General features: G+C 51.7%; 1 protein-coding gene across 1 annotated transcript in view; it reads right to left on the bottom strand.

Moving 5' to 3' along the window:
* Positions 1–16,929: 16,929 nt before the first annotated feature.
* Positions 16,930–17,778, bottom strand: part of POLH (DNA polymerase eta) — a 277,794-nt gene continuing 276,945 nt past the window's right edge. The window contains exon 12 of the transcript XR_014147669.1: positions 16,930–17,070. The gene's annotated coding sequence lies outside the window, so the exon portion shown is untranslated. The remainder of the gene's footprint in view (positions 17,071–17,778) is intronic.

The raw sequence follows: 17,778 nt of genomic DNA, 5'->3' as shown, positions 1-17,778 counted from the left end.
GGACCAGGCCTCGGGAAGGCTCATGCTGTGGACTTTTTTGGAAGCCGTGTGGACAAGGCCAGGCCAGCACACTGCTGCGATGGCAGGCAGGCAGGCGGGCGGGCAGTGCTGGGCCTGCTTGGTGACTCATACCCACCTGGCTGCTCAGAGATTCTGTGCTGCTGCTTCCACTCTGAGGATGCTGGGGAGAGGCTCTGGGCCCTGCCAGACATATCCGGAGTCCACAGCTGGGCTACCCATAAACCTCAAGCCTGCAGGAAAGCTCAAGGTCTGTGGGTGCCCAGAACTTGGCAGGTAGCTTGGCCTCCGGAGGCAGGTATGCCGTCACCAGAGAGGAGCACACTCTTGCCTACTTTGAGCCTGCATCCCCCCAGGCGGACCCTTGGCAACAGGGATGACTGTGTCCACAAGCTCCTGGCCTGTCTCTGCCCTGCATAAGGTGTCCCTAAGGGGCTGGGCTGAGCCCCAGGTTGCGCCTGCCACCACGGTCCCCAGCATAAGGTTCCGCACACAGTGGGTCCTCAGGAAATATTGGTTGAGCGAACACATGAGGTAAGAGGACATTGACTCCTGCCGTTTGTCTTAGGGCTGACACTTAGCTCGAAGGTCAAAGAAAGGAAGTATGCTCTTGGTGAGCAAAGCGGCAGAACATACTCCCTGCACACACGCGTTATATGCACACCTGTGTGTGTGCGTGTCCTTGTGGGAATGCATGTGTGAGGAACACACGTGTACAGGGTGAACTCGCATATAGAGGGTGAAGATCTAGATCTAGATCTAGGGGAAGTATGCAGGTCTGGTTGTGGGTGCAGATAATATGCACACATCCGGGGTGTGCGCACATGGCGGGGGACACTGTGCATGTTCTGTGCGGGAGGCACCCGTGCCCACTTGGTGAGTACCGGCATGCACAGGGGCCATCCTCTGCTGCTTGGACTTCATCTCTGAGCCAGTCACCCTGCCCCATCCAGGAGCCAGGCTTGCTCACGGCCTGGGACAGGGGGAGAAGCGTGGTGGCTGGGAGTTCAGGCTCCCAGACTCTGCCCCTCACTCACTGTGTGTCTTTGGGCAAGTTCCATAAACTCTCCTCGCCTCAGTTTTATTGTCTGTAAAAGGGGCTCACGACAGCACTTCCTTCATAAGCTACAAGGCATGGAAATCGGTGCTTGGTACCTAGTAAGGGTTCGACAAAGGTGAGTTGTTATTAGTACCCTGGCTGGGGGCTGCTGCTGCATCGGGCGCCAGGGCTAGTACGGAGAACAGGGTTGGGGCCGTATCCATCCATCTCCATGAACGTGATGGGCAAGCTCCAAACCCTGGCCGCTCTGGCCTGAGAGGCGAGAAGAGGGGAGGGTGTGGCCCCTGACAATTCCCGTCAGACTCCACAGAAGCCCCTGGGGAAGCTGCTGAGGAATCCCCAGGTTGAGAACACACACATGGTGGGGCACGGCCAGGTAGGGGCAGCTTTTTTAAAAAACAGCCCTCCTGGGACAGCAGAGCTGGGCCCCAGAGGCCACCCACCCACTGCGGGGACTGGCGGCCGCTAGGGACGAGGTAAATCACCCGCGATTGCCCTCTGGAATGCGGTTGCTGTGAAAGGTAACACGCATATTACTGCTACATAAACACGGTTAAACTATTTACCATGGCCTCAGCCTGGCGGCCCCGGGAAGACCCTGCCATGCAGGGCTGCGTGGGCCTGCCTCAGCTCTGCAGGCCACGATGGTCGGGAGAGGGATTTATTTTGGCAAGAACCAGGTCCTTGGCGATTTCCTGCTGCTACCCAACCAAGGGCCTGGCATGGCCCAAGGGAGGCAAATTCTCACAGGCCAGGAAAAACGTGTTTTGAAATTATGGAAAGTAGCAGAACAACAAAAATCTCCTCCTTGTTTTCTTTTAGCCCTGGCCCTTTGACCTGCTTTGTGGAGGGCACTGTTTCAAGGAAGAAGGAGCTTTTGCCCCCCAGCCCCAGAATGCACTGGGGCAGATCTCCATGCGGGATTCTGAGGAAGAAGACTCAGCCCTGCTCCCGAGGAGCCCCCAGCGTGTGGGAGAGAACCAGCCCCTGCCCGCAGACTGCCTCCACCAGTCTGAAGGTGGAGACCCAGCTCCTGTCCTCAGCCCCTTCCTTTGCTCTTGCCCACTCTAGGAGTGGAGGCACAGTTCTGTTCCTCAGAATGGGGGAGCCCCTCCCTATTTGAAGGGTAGACTGGACCACCTGAGGCTCAAGGCCTCTGACAGACTCAGGGAACAGGCTGTCCTTTCAGGCCTTCCCAGCAGAAATATCCCTGAGCTGTTCCTTAGATTCATTCAGAGCAGGGGCCCTTTTCTGGCTCTAGTGCAAGTTCTAGTCTTGGTCCATGTTTTTTCTCCAGATGAACCATCGATCCCCTTTTTTCCTGGTTTAAAAGTTACCAGGGTCACTAAAGAGGTCACTGAGGCTGACAAACGTTAGAGGGATTTACCACCAGGGTGTGCAGGCCCGGCCCACCTCAGAGCCTCCTCCCTGGTCCCTCCAGGCCTCCTCCTCCCCTGCTGCTGGGGCTGCCCCTCCATCTGCTTCCTGTGCTCTCTCCTGCCACTCCTGTACCAGGAGCGCACCCCTCAACCGTTCCGGCCCAGTCAACAAGGCCTTCTTTTCTCTCATAGTCTACACAACCCAGTCCAGTCCATCTGGATTAATCTACTTGCCCTCCAGCTCTTCCGCTAGTAGTCGCCAGCATTCACTGAAGGCCTTGTTAACTCGCATACATGCTCTCCAATTTCCCACCACCACCACCACCACCGGGTGGGTGGGGATTTCTGGCCCCGCATCAGCGAGGATGAATCAGAGGCTGAGAGAGGCTGGCTATTCTCCCAGGTCACACAGCCGGCGAGTGGGCCAGGGGTCTGTGGGCCAAGCTCTGTCCCCTGCACCACCTTGTCCGCCCACCCGCACGCCCAGGGAACAAGGAGCAACCCGTTCTCTGTTAGGTGGGGTCAGAAAGGGTTCCGGTGGGGTTTTAGTAAGCGAGTGAGGTTATCCTTCAAAAAGTTTACCTCAGAAGAGAGTAGTTACTCTGATCATGCTGCTCACTCAGTACATTTTTGTTCTTGTTTTTGATTTACATTTTATTTCTATCAACAGGTACAACATGGAAAAGGCCAGAAAGCAAGTCTTTGTCTCTGCCCTATCCCAGTGCCGTGGGCCCCTTCCTTCCAGTGGCTTCAGCTGTGATGAATCCACCCTGAAGCATCCGCTGCCTCTAGAGCATTCTTGCCCGGCTTCCTGTGGTTTGATTCACTCACACGTACTTTTAAAGTCAATTAAACTCATCACATCAGAATCAAACTTTTTTTCTTTACCCAATTTAATCCAATTATTCTTTGAACTTGATTTCAAGTAACATTTTAAAAAGAAACTCTTCGCTTTAGAATACTTTTAGACTTAGAGAAAAATTGCAAAGACAATACAGAGTTCCCATATACTCCACACCCATGTTCCTCTATAGTAGACATCTTAATTAGTATGGTATATTTGTTATCATTAATGAACTCATATTGATACATTATTATTAACTAAAGTCCATACTTTTTTCAGATTTACTAATATCCTTTTCCTTTTCCAGGATCCCATCCAGGATACTGAGTTACATCTAGTTGTCACGTCTCCTTAAGCTCCTCTTAGCTGTGACAGTTCCTCATTTCCTTGCTTTGGATGACCTTGACAGTTTTGAGGAGTACTGGTCAGGTGTTTCTGTAGAATGTCCTCAGTTAGGACTTGTCTGGTGCTTTTCTCATGATTGGGCTTGAGTTAGCAGTTTATGAAGGAAGAATACAGAGATAAAGTACCATTTTCCTCACATCGTATCAAGGGTACAAATCACCAACATAACTTATTGCTGTGGATATTGACCTTGATCATCTGGCTGAGGTGGTGTTTGTCAGTTTTCTCCACTTTAAAGATACTCTCCCCCACCCCCTTCCATTCCCCCACCCCCACCCCCTGCCCCAGCTCTTTCCATACCGTTCTCTTTGGAAGGAAGTCACTATGCAGAGCTTACACGGAAGGGCTGAGGAGCTATGTTCTCCCTCCTTGAGAGTGAAACATCTACATAATTATTTGGAATTCAGTTCTGCATGGGAGATTTGTCTCCTCGTTCACATTTATTTATTCAACCATTTATTTATATCAGTATGGACTCGTGGAGATTTATTTTATACTTCAAGTTATAATCCAAAATACTTTATTTCATTTCTCAAATTGTTCCATCTTTGGCCACTGGGATTCCTTTTAGTTGGCTCCTTGGGGTTTTTTGAGCACTTCCTTACTTTCTGACACCACGAGATACTCTGGGCTCATCTTGTATATTTCCTGCCCCAGTCCCAGAATCAGCCTTTACTACAAGGAGCCCTGGGGTATAGAAACCAAGATCTGAGTGCTAGGTGTGCTTATCGGTGTTGGGTTAGAGTTGCTTATAGACCCTCCCAGTTGACAAAGAAAGGAAATATATGTGTGTATACTAACCCATGTATATATACATTTCTATTAGTATTGCTTATGTAAACATCTGTATCTATATTAAGCTATACATGGCCCCAACTCTATTACCACATGATCATTCTAGCCTTCTCCCCTTAACTTGTCTGTAACCTTTCATTCCAACAGCGAGAAACCTGGCTCCCACCATCTGCTATCCATTTCCTTAATTGCTCAACTCCAGTATACATGTACATTATTTCAGATTACTAACCTGTATTTCTATGGGAAACTACCTGATCAACTAGAGTACAGTGCTTACGTGCTGTTCCTTTGTCTTTGCTCTTATGGACTCCACTGATTTCCAGAGTGACTTAGCATCTTTCTTCCCATTCCCTTCAGTGAGGTGGTTTTAAAATTTTTGTAAAACAGTTAGATTCTTTTGTCATGTTCTACATTCTGTCCTATGACCTCCCAATCTCCTAAGTGTTTTTTTGTTTGTTTGTCTGTTTGTTTGTTTAATGTGCATAGATTGAGGCTCACTCTTTGTACTGTTAAGTTCTGGGGGTTTTGACAATCACTGTGTCATGTATTCACCATTTCGGTATCACACAGATAGTCCTACTACCCTGAAATACTTCTTGTGCTTTATCAGTTCAACTCTACCCCCCACCCCGATCAGTTTACCATCTCTATAGTTTCCCCTTTTCCAGAATGTCATATAACGGAATCATACAGTGTGTAGCTTTTTCACACTGGCTTCTTTCACTCAGCAATACTCATTTAAGATTCATGCATGTCTTTGTGTGCCTTGATAGCTCATTTCTTTTTTTTTTTTTTAAAGATTTTATTTATTTATTTATTTGAGAGAGAGAGAATGAGAGACAGAGAGCATGAGAGGGAGGAGGGTCAGAGGGAGAAGCAGACTCCCTGCCGAGCAGGGAGCCCGATGCGGGACTCGATCCTGGGACTCCAGGATCATGACCTGGGCCAAAGGCAGTCGCTTAACCAACTGAGCCACCCAGGCGCCCGCTCATTTCTTTTTATTGCTAAATACTATTAAACTGAGTCGATATACCATGGCTTATCTAGTCACCCATTAAATGACATCTTGGTTACTTTGGCAATGATATTTTTGTTAATTCTGAATAAATTGCTTCTATAAATACTTATGGGCTGGTTTTTGTGTGGATCTAAGTTGTAAAATCAGTTGAGGAAACACCTAGAAGTGCAATGGTTGGATCATATGGTAAGAGTATTTTTGTTTTATAAGAAACTGCCAAACTCTTTTCCAGAGCAGCTGTACCATTTTGCATTTCTATCAGTGACGAATGAGAGTTCCTGTTGCTCCACATCTTCGCCAGCAACTGATATTGTCAATTTTTTTTTTTTTTAATTTTGGCCATTTGATTAGGTATGCTGTGATTTCTTGGTATTGTTTTAATTTGCATTTCCCTAATGACAAATGACATTGAGCTTCTTTTCATGTCTATTTCATACATTTAGATATCTCTCTTCTTTGATGTGCTGTCTATTCAGGTCTTTTGTCCCTGTTTAAATTGGGTCGTCAAATAACTTTTGATTGTTTTAAAACAAATCAAATCCACCTCTGAGAGAGGAGGGTCAAACTCAACTGAGCGCCGTCCACGTTTTGGTAGGACACCTAAGAAATGTCTGTGGAATAACATTCCATGGAGACCTGGAACCCCAGAGCTAAGAGACCCTTCAGAGTTCTTTTATAGGAGAGGAAAATGGGATCTTGAGGGGGAGAGTGGTGGAGTGGTAGAGGCAGTTATTACTCACCACGGGCCCATGTGCTTCCCGCCACTCCCCGGCCCCCTCACCATCAGATGGGAATACAAGAGTAGTCCTGGCCAGTAGGCTGTGAATGGAGATGTTGTCTGTCATTTCTGAGCTGAAGCATTAGAGAGCCAGTACATAGCTCTGCTGCTCTTTTCTGTCCCTGCGGGCACAACCGTGGAAGCCACGTGTTGAAATTTGATATATCCAACGTCCGGGGTCCCTAACCGACTATGTGGAGCAGAGCCCCGGCCAATCTGCCTGGGCTAAAGTGTGTGAGCAAGACAGAAACCTTGGTGGCGTGGATCCACTGAGATTCACGGGTTCATCTGTTACTGCAGCACAGCCTGGTCTACCCTGACTCTCACAGCCAGTCACTGGGTCATGCTTTTGACATAGGGCTTACATAATCAGAGTCCCCCAAACCTGGTGGTGTGCTGGCTCCGGGGAAATGTTGCTTAAAGGAGAGAGATCATCTGAATGAACTAACATCTCCTGAGACCTATTACACATCTGGCCCCAGGTAGGCACTGAACCGTCATTATCTCAGCTCTGTCCAGAAGGTCCAGCTCTCAGCTCAACTGCCTGGTCTTGCCATTCACCCGGCCTTATCTCCCCAGAGGACACGTGGGAGTTGACATATCACTGGAGCTAAATTTCCCAACAATAGAACAATCCTTGTGGGATACTAAGGTAGCTCTCCCCACCCTCAAGCCCTTAAAAGTCCCTATAAACCGCATAGCCCCCCAAAGTGTTACCTAAGGGGAAGCAAGTCTTAGAAGCTCTGTTGAATCTTCTGCTACATCTTTTTTTTTTTTTTTTTCCACATTCAGAACTTGCTTTCTGCTAACCCCATCCTTTCCAGAAGTGGAAGACATTCCCATCCCATTTATTGTCCAGAAGACATGCACCCGCCAGCATTTAACACCCCTCTTCTCCAGCCCCACCCTGCCTGAAGCAAATTGCCCTGGGCTGAGCCTCTGATAGCAGGCCGTGGGCCCTGCTGAAACAGCCACACTCTCCCAGCCTTCTAATCACAATATCTGGGGGCAGGATGCAGCCGTTAGGGCAGGGAAAGAGCCTCTCTCTGTGTGAAGTGAAGTGATGTTCACAGGGCTCAAAATCAAGACCTTGACCTCATTAGTGCAATGTTCTGGTCAGTGGGCCTGCGGAAACGTGATGTTGTTAATTAAGCGCCGATTTCTTTAATCCCTGGTCTTGTGAAATGCATGCATTTGCCCTCCCCTCTTTTCCCCAGGGACTATAAACTCCTGGGGACACAGCAGGAGGTGGAGCAGGAGGGGGGGAAAGGACCAGCCTGGGGTCACCCAGACCTGGATTCAATTCACTTCCTGACTACTCTGACCCTGGGTAACCTTCCTGAGCCTGGGATTGGGTAAAGATTACGAGCTTGGCACTGCGCCTGGCACGTAGGAAGCTCTCAGTAAATTATAGCCATTATTATCATACTGTTAATTATTGTTCTAGTCTATCAACTGAAGAATGATTTTCCATTGCTCCCTCTTGATTCTTCAGAGGCAGTAATTTGTAGACTGGCATTGTCCAAAAGAACTTTCTGCCACGATGGAGATGTTCAATATGGTAGCCCCTAGCCACGTGTGACTATCGAGCCCTTGAAAGGTGGCTGATACAGCTGAGGAACTGAGTGTTCAGCTGTATTGAATTTTAGTGCAAAGTTAAATGCAGACGCTCCTGACTGATGATGGTTCAACTTACGATTTTTTGGCTTTATGATGGTGCAAAAGTGACATGCATTCAGGAGAAACTGTACTTGGAATTTTGAACTTGGATCTTTCCCCCAGGCTAGCAAGAAGTGGTAGAATATTCTCTCATGATGCTGGGCAGCGGCAGTCACAGCTCCCAGTCAGCCACGCGATCGCGAGGGCAAACAGCCCATACACTTACAATGATTCTTCCCCATACGACCATTCTGTTTCTCACCTTCAGTATTCAATAGATTACACGAGATAGTCAACACTTTATTATAAGATAGGCTTTGTGTTAAATGATTTCACCCAACTGTAAGCTAATGTAAGTGTTCTGAGCCCATCCTGAGCTATGATATTCAGGAGGTTAGGTGTATTAAATGCATTTTCAACTCGTAGTATTCCCCATTTACAGTGGGTTTGTCAGGTTGTAACCCCATAAGTCAGGGAAGATCTCTCGTCTCATGAGTTTAGTGGCTACTGTATTAGGCTCTTCAGGTGCAGAGGGCAAGAGCTAAGGCTCTGGGGTAGAATGCCTGGCTTCCCAACCTACTTCCTAGCTGTGAGACTTCGAACCAGTTCCTCGGCCACTCTGGGCCTCAGCTTCCTCATCTGTAAAATGTGGATATTACAGTAGAGGAGTTCTCCCCTTACCCGCGGTTTCGCTTTCTGCGGTTTCAGTTACCCGCAGTCAACCATGGCCCAGAAGCAGGTGATCCTCCCTCAGGCATGGGATCAGAAGGTCACCAGCAGCCTACCTCTGTGTCACAATGCCTGCGCCATTCCCCTCACTTCTTCTCATCATGTAGGCACGTTATCCTCTCACTCATCACAAGAAGAAGGGTGAGTAAGTACGATAGGATATTTTGAGGGAGAGAGCACGTTCATGTAACTTTTTGATAGCCATATGTGGTTACATTGTTCTATTTTATTGTTAGTTATTGTTGTCCATTTCTTATTGTGCCTAATTTATAAATTAAACTTTATCATTGGGCGCCTGGGTGGCTCAGTTGGTTAAGCGACTGCCTTCGGCTCAGGTCATGATCCTGGAGTCCCGGGATCGAGTCCCGCATTGGGCTCCCTGCTCGGCGGGGAGTCTGCTTCTCCCTCTGACCCTCCTCCCTCTCATGCTCTCTGTCTCTCATTCTCTCTGTCTCGAATAAATAAATAAAATCTTAAAAAAAAAAAAAAAACTTTATCATCGGTATGTATGTGTGGGAAGAAACATAGTGTATATAGGCTTCAGTGCTGTCCGTGGTTTCGGGCATCCACTGGGGGTCTTGGGAGGTATTCCCCCCCTGGGTAAGGGGGGACTGCTATCCTGACGTCATAGGGCAGTTGTGAGGATTAAATGGGTTAATCTATATAAAGCGCCCCATTTGGGAGGTGCTTAAGGAATGTTAGCTTTTATTATTGCCTATACCCCATGGACAAGACTGTGTCTGCCATCCTGAGGGCCTCTGTCTGCCCCTGCTCTGAATTTCTCACGGGCCCCAACCCAGGGCAGAGAAAACCAGCTCTGGCCAGGGAGGGAAGGGGACTCTGGAATGCCTACAGAAGGAGGTGGGTGGGCGATGCTCCTCTCCCCACAGTGGTTCTCGCCCTTCTCGAGTGGGTGTGGCCCGCAGGAAGCCAGCTCTGGTCCTGCCTGGGGCTCTGAGGGCAAGGCAGCCTGAAAAAGGCAGTTCAGGTGGGCTCAGGGGCAAGGGGCTTTCTCCATCCCAATCTCCCAGGCAGGGGAGCCATAGAAGCTGAACTGCGTGCCGTCTACGGCATCTCCCATCGTGGTCACGCTCTGGCCCACCTGCCAAACTCAGTCAGAAAAGACCAGAAGTCAGGAGGGTTCTCCCAGAAAGCTTCTAAGAAATGGAAGATCTGGGTCTGGTGCCAGAGCCCTGGAGCGGGGTCTTTGGAATTCCCCCTCCCTTCTCACCCCGATGAGGAACTGAATGCCTCCATTTCAGGGAATGGGTGCAAGCCTGTGTCCTTTCCCCTCGATTTCATCCTCCGCAGGGGTGCAAGGGCCACTTGGGGATTTCCGGATCCCGGGACTTCTTGGTGCTGCCAGAGGCAGAGCCTCAAATTCCCCCAAGGAATTCATCAGCATCAGAAGCCACGGACCCCCACCCCCCGCCTGCCCCCCGAAGGGCTCGCAGTCCCTGCCTTCATCCCAGCTCACTCTTCACCTGTCCCACACTCAGTAGGAAATGGAAGGGTCTGCAGGCACCGTCCAAGTCTCCTCTGAGAGGTGGCCCGAGAGAATCCCTCCTCCTTCCTCCCCAGTGTCTGGGCCTCCTGCTTCTGCCCCCAGAAGCAATCCACACTTCGGAGCCCCAGAGAAATGCCACAGTCCCGTGGAACACAGTCTTCAAAGACACGGCATGGGGCAGGGGCCATCTTTGTTCCACTTTCCCTGATTTCAGGGTAAGAGACAGCAGGAGGCACCCAGGTTAGACTCCAGGAAGGACTTCCTGGTGCGGGAAATATGAGATAGTGGGTGGTAGGAGCCAGTGATATTCAACCCTCTGGGGAAGGGCTCTGGCAGAGAGAGCCGATAAGAAATCTGGGATTTAAAATACACAGGATACATGGCTGATATGATCTCTCAATTAGCTGGATTTGGAGTCAGACAGACTGAGGTTTAAATCCTAGCTATGCCACTGACTGGCTGGCCATGTGACCTGGGCTAATTGTTTAATGATGCTTCTATTCAGTTTCCTCATCTGTAAAATGGAGATAAAGAGATTTACCACCCAGGCTGTAGTGAGGGAGGCCTGTGGGTGAAATGGCCCTAGCCCAGTGCCTGGCATAAACCGGGTTACAGAGAGGTGGCCAAGTCTGAGCTGGCTGGGGATTTAGGGTGCAGTGGACAGCGAAGACCTACAGGAAGCTCAGCTGGGAGTGGAAAGAGCGATCATCACAGCTGGAGACAGCCTTGAGGCCCTGCTGCTGACCAACGAATGGGCCCTTCTCCCTATGCGGGGCTGAGAATCTCTGTCCCAGCCCTGCTCTTACACCCCACTTCAAGGCAATCGTGCGGGGACAGTGAGAGAACTGGGACCCCCCCCCCCCGGAGATCTCTGTTCTTCCAGCAGGCCTCCTATCCCACCTTGATCTGGGGACCTTCATTTGCTCATTCAGGAAGCCCTTCATGGGGCCAGCCAGAGATAAGTGGCTTCCTGCAGTCTTACTCCTTCCCGGGCAAGCCCCTCAGGGAGTCCTGAGAAACAGCCGGGGCTGGGGGCCGGCCTGCCTGGCCTGCCTGGCCTGCCTGGCCTGCTTCAGACCCGTGCTGCTGAGCAGCGGGGCAGGGCGGCCTTTGGTGAGCTGGGGAGCCGGCTGGTGGGCAGGTCTGCAGGGGACCCACTTCCCACCGACTCAAGCATAAATTGAAAGCCCATCTGGAGCTCTCAGCAGGGACAGGAAAGAAGCTGGCTTTGCTCAGAGGGTACTGTGGCGGCAGCTGGCTCTAGCTTGAGCACATTCGAGGGCCTCCCTCTCCCACACCTCCCGACAGGGGTGAGAAGGACTCTGGCCACTGGGCTGTAGACAGCCTTCTAAAGCCAGCTCGGGTCAGACTCCCCACTGCCAAGGAGGGAGACCAAGAGATGGTGAGGGCTTGGGAAGCCCAGTGCTCTGTGACCCAGTGGGTGTCTTTAATTCAGGTTTAGGTTCCTGGATCTAAAGGAACAAAGCTCTGTCCTAAGACATAGCCTCCATTCCTTAGACGGGGGGGTTCCCTGGGAGCAGGGCTATGTTCCCCATCTGATAGTCCTGGGCGGTGGGGCCCATCAGCTTTGACTTACTCCCACCATCTGAATAAGACCAAGGTGTCTCCAGAAGGGCGAAATCTCTAACTTGTGGTTGTCCGAGATCTGAGAGTGATTCGTTACCAAGGAGGGTAACTCTTTCCTGAAAAGCTGTGGACTGCCGGAAGCTCTCTTGGTCTTCCCCTTACCTCTACTTGTCCTTCCAGGAAGAGGAGCCAGGGGCCGGGCTGGGCTCTGTGGGACCAGGCACGCAGCTGAGGTAGAAAGCGCGGCCCCTCCTGTTCCCCCGCCCCCGCCTGCCCCTCACCCCCAAACCAGCCCCTCTGGCCTCTCTGCAGCCCTGCCTTGCCCAGGGCAGCCCCACCTGGGCCCCCCCCCTCCTTTGCCCACAGAGGAGGGTGCCCGGCTGCCCACTACCAGGCACAGAGGATAAAAATACCCAGTGGAAAAACACATGGCTCCAAGTCAAACATTAACCTGCAAGACCTGGCATTCCGGCCACGGTGTCCCTTCCCAGGCTACCTGGCCACCAACGTGCAGCTGCTGACGGTGTCCTTTCTCCCTGGCCATCATTGTGACTCTCAGACATTTACCCACACACGTCCAGCAGGAAGCACCCACCTGAGGACCCCAAGGGCACGGGTCTGGCCAGCCTGTCCAGACTAGTAACTGCAGGGGGTCTTCCCTGAAGCGCTCTGAGCTTCCAGGTCAGCCCAGCTCCCAGGTGAAAACAGCGCCTCTGACCCTCCTCTGGGGGAAGAGCCCAGCTCAGAGAGCCTGGGTTCCTCGGGTTGCCCAACCTTCTGCTGCAAAGCCAAGTTCACTTCCAGTCCAGAAGGAATAATAACTGGTAGTGGGGAGGGAGGGAGTGGGAAGAGCAGAGAGTCTAGCCAATGGGGGTACTCAGAGCTCAGCAAGCTGGGAAGCCACCTGGAGGAGGTATTGGAAGAGGCAGGCAGGTGAGAAGTTCCAGCCCTGTCCCTAACTTACCCTGTGTGTCCAGCTCTGGTGTTTGCTGGGGCTGGGGAGACCAGAGGGACCGCTGTGCCCACCTGACTCAGTCAACACACCTCAGGACCACCTGGTACTACCAGGCAGGTCCTACTCATGGGCATCGCCACAGCTGCCTGAGGCTCAGCTGGGCGACAGCCTGCCCCCCCTGCCCCCTGCTCCTCACACCTCTGGGGTCCGATGCCCAGGGGTTCTAGGAAATGCTTGTGCCGTAGCCTTGAGCCTGAGCCAAATGCCCCATTTTCTGTCAAGGAAGCTTGACTATGTACAATGGAAAAAGAGTAAAGTCCATCTGGGCACAACATGACTGCCCCATCATTCTGGCTGGCTGGAGGCCAGTGGGCCCACTTGGAGCCCAAAAAAGGATTTCGGGAGCCCAGGACCAGGGAAGCCCTCCTGGCCACTTTGATGTCCGCGGCAGCATCACAACGGCAGGGCGGACAGAAGATGTGTAAATATTAACTCTGAAGGGGAAGCAGAGGGTCTGAGCAGAGATCAGCAGGGCCTTGCCCTCCGCTCCTGGGCCAGTGGAGAGCTATCCCTCTGGGGATTGGCCTCTGCGGGCCCTATCACCGGGTCGAGAGTCCAGCACTGGACAGAGAGTTGGGAGGCCTGGCGCCTGGCCTCTGAGGAACCGTCAGGCTTCCCCAGGCACAGGAATTCTTACCCAGGACCGTCCCCCAGGCTCCTGAAGATTTTTCCCACCAGGCTGGCTGTCACCGTGCTGGGACAGGGCTCTAGAGATCGTGCCTGAGGCCTTGCCCTGCTGCCGACCCAGCTGGGCCACACAGGAGGCCCCATGGGCTTTGGAAGCCTGGTGTAGAGCCCAGTTCTGCCACTTAAGTAGCCACATGGTCTTGTGTGAGTTACTAAGCCTCTCCGAGCCTCAGTTACCCCATCTATACAGTGGGGACAATTATGTCCAGCTCTCAAAGTTTCCCAGAGATAAGGTAGCCTATCCGTCTGTTAGTGCCTGGCAAATGAAATTATTCCATAGGTGGTTGTTCTGGTTAGTTTTTCTCTCCATCCTGGGCCCCAGTTTCCGGATCTGTAAAATGAAAATAATCACACCCTGCTTGCTCACAGGACTACGTGGGCTGGTCTCTGTATTGTTGCCCACAGACATTGGCCCATAACTGTGAGCACAACTGTTACCTGTTCCCCTCTCTGTGCCTCAGTGTCCTCACTGGATTCAGTCATCTCTCAGGACCCCCACTGGAGCTCCAGGGCACTCGTCACCTGCTCCCTGAACACAATCACACACCCCCCGCTCTTCCCCCCTTCTGGCCTGGGCCGCAACTGCATCATATCACCCTCATTATCATGCTGACATTTGCTTTGGCTCACAGAGCAATTACCTGTTAAATTGAACAAAGACCGAGAGAGAGGCCGATAACAGGTCAGCCAGAGGCCCTGGCTTTGGAGAGAGAAGCAGGCAGAGGTGTTAGCCCGAGCCCTGACCTCAGGCCCAAGAAACAAAGCTAGTGATGCCGGGAGGGGGGTGTGAGGTGGGCTGAGGATTAATTTCCCCCAGCTGAGGAGCCAGAGCTGGGGGGAAAGGAGGGATGTTTGCATCTGGATGCCATCTGGACAAGGGCAAACACTGAGGGGCCACTCGAGGAAATGCCTGAGCGGCAAATCAAATCCAGCAAAGAAATTGCCGAGCCCTTGAAATGAATGTCTGAGGGAGAGGAATGTGTCTGGGAGTGCTGGTGGTGGCGGGGAGACCAGGTCAGGGAAGGAAGCCAAGGGATGGAAGAAGGGACCAAGCCTCGGGGCCCTCTGGGTAAGCGGGCCTCCCTGGGCCGGACCTCTGGGCTGGGGGTGATGTGGGCAAGGTCTCCAAACACACAGGAGGGCTACATTGCCTCAGAATTCTGGGACTGGTTCCCTGTAGCCTGCCAACCACTTGCCAGACCCAGGACCTAGAGTGCTGCTACCCTTCAGATCCATGTGCACCAATTCATCACCCTACTGTGCGCATAGCCGCAGGTGTAGAAAGCCTAGACTCCCAGGTGTGGATTGGTGCAGTGTGGTGGCTTTAGGTTCTCACAGACTCAAGTTCAAATCCCCTCTCTCCTTAAACTGGCTTTCACGAAATTCAACCCTCCCGGGCAAGCCTCCATTTTCTCATTGGTAAGAGTGTAAGCTTGCAGCCTCTTGGGCCTTCCCTGGGAGTTCGACCAGTGCTAACCCTAAGTGGGGCTCCAGAGCAAGGCAGGAGGTCTGGGGGACCCTCAACCCTCCATGGGCTAGGGCTTGCATACCCTCCTCGCCCCCCCCCCCACTGATGCAACAAGGTTGGCACTGCCCAGCCCTGCCCGAGGGAGGTACGCTCTGACGCACCCCAAGCGGGAGGTCGGGCAACACACTCCCCCCAAGTCAGCCGACAGCTGCGGGACCCGGACGCGTGGGCCTTCTCCCAGGCCAGGCGGGCACACGCCAGGACGTACGCTCGCGTGCACGCGTATTTGTGTGCACGCGCGTGTAAGTATGGCTGTGTTTGTGCATGTTTTCACATCTGTGGATGTACCCACGTGCTCGTATGTTTGCCTGTGTATATCGTGTGTGTCTGTTTGTATGTGTTTTGTGCAGATGCCTGTGTGTTTTAATGTGTGAAAAGTATGGCACATATCGGTGTGACTATGCGTTAGTGTGTTATGCAAATGCGGGTCGGATGTTTATGTGTGTATACATATATTTCCACATGTGTGTGTTTATGCTCCGTATGTGTGTAGGCTATGTGAGCCCATGTGTGTGTGAATACATAACGTGCTGGGTTTGTGTCTGTAAATAAAACACGTGTGTACATAATGTGTTTCCGAGTCGACACGTTTGTGGCTGTAATGCATATATATGTAACCGGCATGCCTGCGGATCCCGTGGGGACGTGTGTGTGCTTGTGTGTGCGGATGGATGTACGACACGCAAGCACGTCTGTCTGTCTGTGTCTATTACATGCACTGTGGAAATGCGGGTTCCTAATTAGCATACGTGAATAACGTATCTATATGTTTGGCTATTTGTACGTGTGACGTGTGTGGTGTGCATGTGTCTGTGTCTGTAGGAGGCAGCCTAGCCTGTTAGGAACAGCCCTGGGCTTGCAGCCAGAGGAGGGGGTTCAGACCCGAGTACCCCGACAGCGAGGCCTTGAGGCACTTGTTTGGCCTTTCTGAGCCTCTGTAGGCCCAGCTGTAAGCACACCAGCTCTGCTCCCTGCCCCACCTCCCACCTGTAAGGCCCGTGGTGGACGAACACGCGGACAGGTAGGCAGCTGAAGGCAGGACCGCCCCGCCCAGCGCAGGAGGATCTGCTGGGTAAGCCCTGCTTCTAGCGTTGCAGAGGAGCAGGACACGGGGCCTGCCCTCACCCAGCTTACAGTCTGGCCATAGGGACAGAAATCAGCAGGAGCACAAGGAAGGGCCTGGAGGAGATCGGCGCACAGATGGGCTCCCAGGGGCCAGGAGGGGCCAGGTGGGCACAGACCCTGCAGTGGGAAGAGCCTGGGTTCAAATCCTGGCTCTGCCACTTCCTTGCTCTGGGATCGTGGGAGAGTCACTTAACTTCTCTGTACCTCAATTTCTTCATCTATAACACGAGATCATAGAGTGTACAGCTCTGAGAGCTATCGTAAGGACTGAGTGAGTTCACACACGGAAAGTACTTAAAGGGTGCCCGGCACATAGGGAAGTGCCCAATAGATGTCAGTTGTCATAAAGTGAGAAGCCACAGAATTCCTTCTAAGTACATAGAAAATTAAGTGAACAACCGAAAGGACCATCATCAGTTCCAGAGAGAATAAAACGTTATGCAAAGAAAAAAATCACAGTTTACAGTTTACTAAATGGCTCACCACTGGATGTCAATGGTTTCACGAGGTCATGTCCATTCTCATCTAACTAGAATGGCATGGGGATTATGGAAGGGGAGGGAGGGAAGGCTGTGCCTAGGAGGGTGGCCAGAGGCACCAGAAAAATCTGTCATGGCAAGTGAACGTGGTCACCTCTGCCGAGTGAGACTGTTGTTTGTGCCTTATAGAACCTTACAGATCCGAGTGACTCTTAGGTGACTCATAAACAATTTTGATACAGATTTTTATTTATTTATTTATTTATTTTATTTATTTATTTTTTTTAAAGATTTTATTTATTTATTTGAGACAGAGAATGAGAGGGAGGAGGGTCAGAGGGAGAAGCAGACTCCCTGCCGAGCAGGGAGCCCGATGCGGGACTCGATCCCGGGACTCCAGGATCATGACCTGAGCCGAAGGCAGTCGCCCAACCAACTGAGCCACCCAGGCGCCCTTGATACAGATTTTTAAAAATCCATTGAAATACATCAAGTAGAGACCTGTGCCTGTGGCCAGGTGTGCCTGAGCTCTAAGTATTGGACAGGGTGCTGTTGGCTGTCCGTCTCAGCAGAGGGCAAGACAACACCAGCATGGAGTCTAAGGAGCAGGGCTGCGGGGTGGGGGGGGGCCAGCTCTCCCTCCCCCCTCACCCGGGGATGACTTTCCGTGAGAGCGAGAGGGTGTCCTGGCAGCTCCTTTCTGGTTTTCCAGTGATGCTGACTGCGGACCATTATTACTCCGGCTGCCCTCCCCTCTCAGCTGCCTATTTAGTTATCGGTCTAAATGCGTGGGTAAGAAGAAGTGCAATAAAGAGTCACGAGAACGTCTGTGCTGTTTGAGATGTGCCACTGTTCTAAGCCTTTTACATGTTTTAACTCATTTAATCCTCACACCATCCTTACAATGATCTGTTTTGATTTCTACATCAAAGATGAAGAAGTGAGGCACAGAGAGGTCGTTAGGTAACAGGCCCAAGGTCACGTAACAGAGCCAGGAACGCAACTCAGGCAGTCTGACCCTGGAGTCCATGCTCTTAACCACAAAATATTCTAGAATTAGTGAAGGAGCAGGGTGGGGAAAGAGATGCTACACTTGGCCCAGGGCCTTGGGAGCCGCTGGCGTGACCCTGTTGGACATGGCAGGGAGAGGCCTGGTTCCCGG

The sequence above is a fragment of the Leptonychotes weddellii genome, chromosome 8, assembly GCF_054177405.1.
Source record: "Leptonychotes weddellii isolate Sample4059 chromosome 8, ASM5417740v2, whole genome shotgun sequence".
In the NCBI taxonomy this organism is placed as follows: domain Eukaryota; kingdom Metazoa; phylum Chordata; class Mammalia; order Carnivora; family Phocidae; genus Leptonychotes; species Leptonychotes weddellii.
This window is presented reverse-complemented; position numbering and strand designations above follow the sequence as displayed.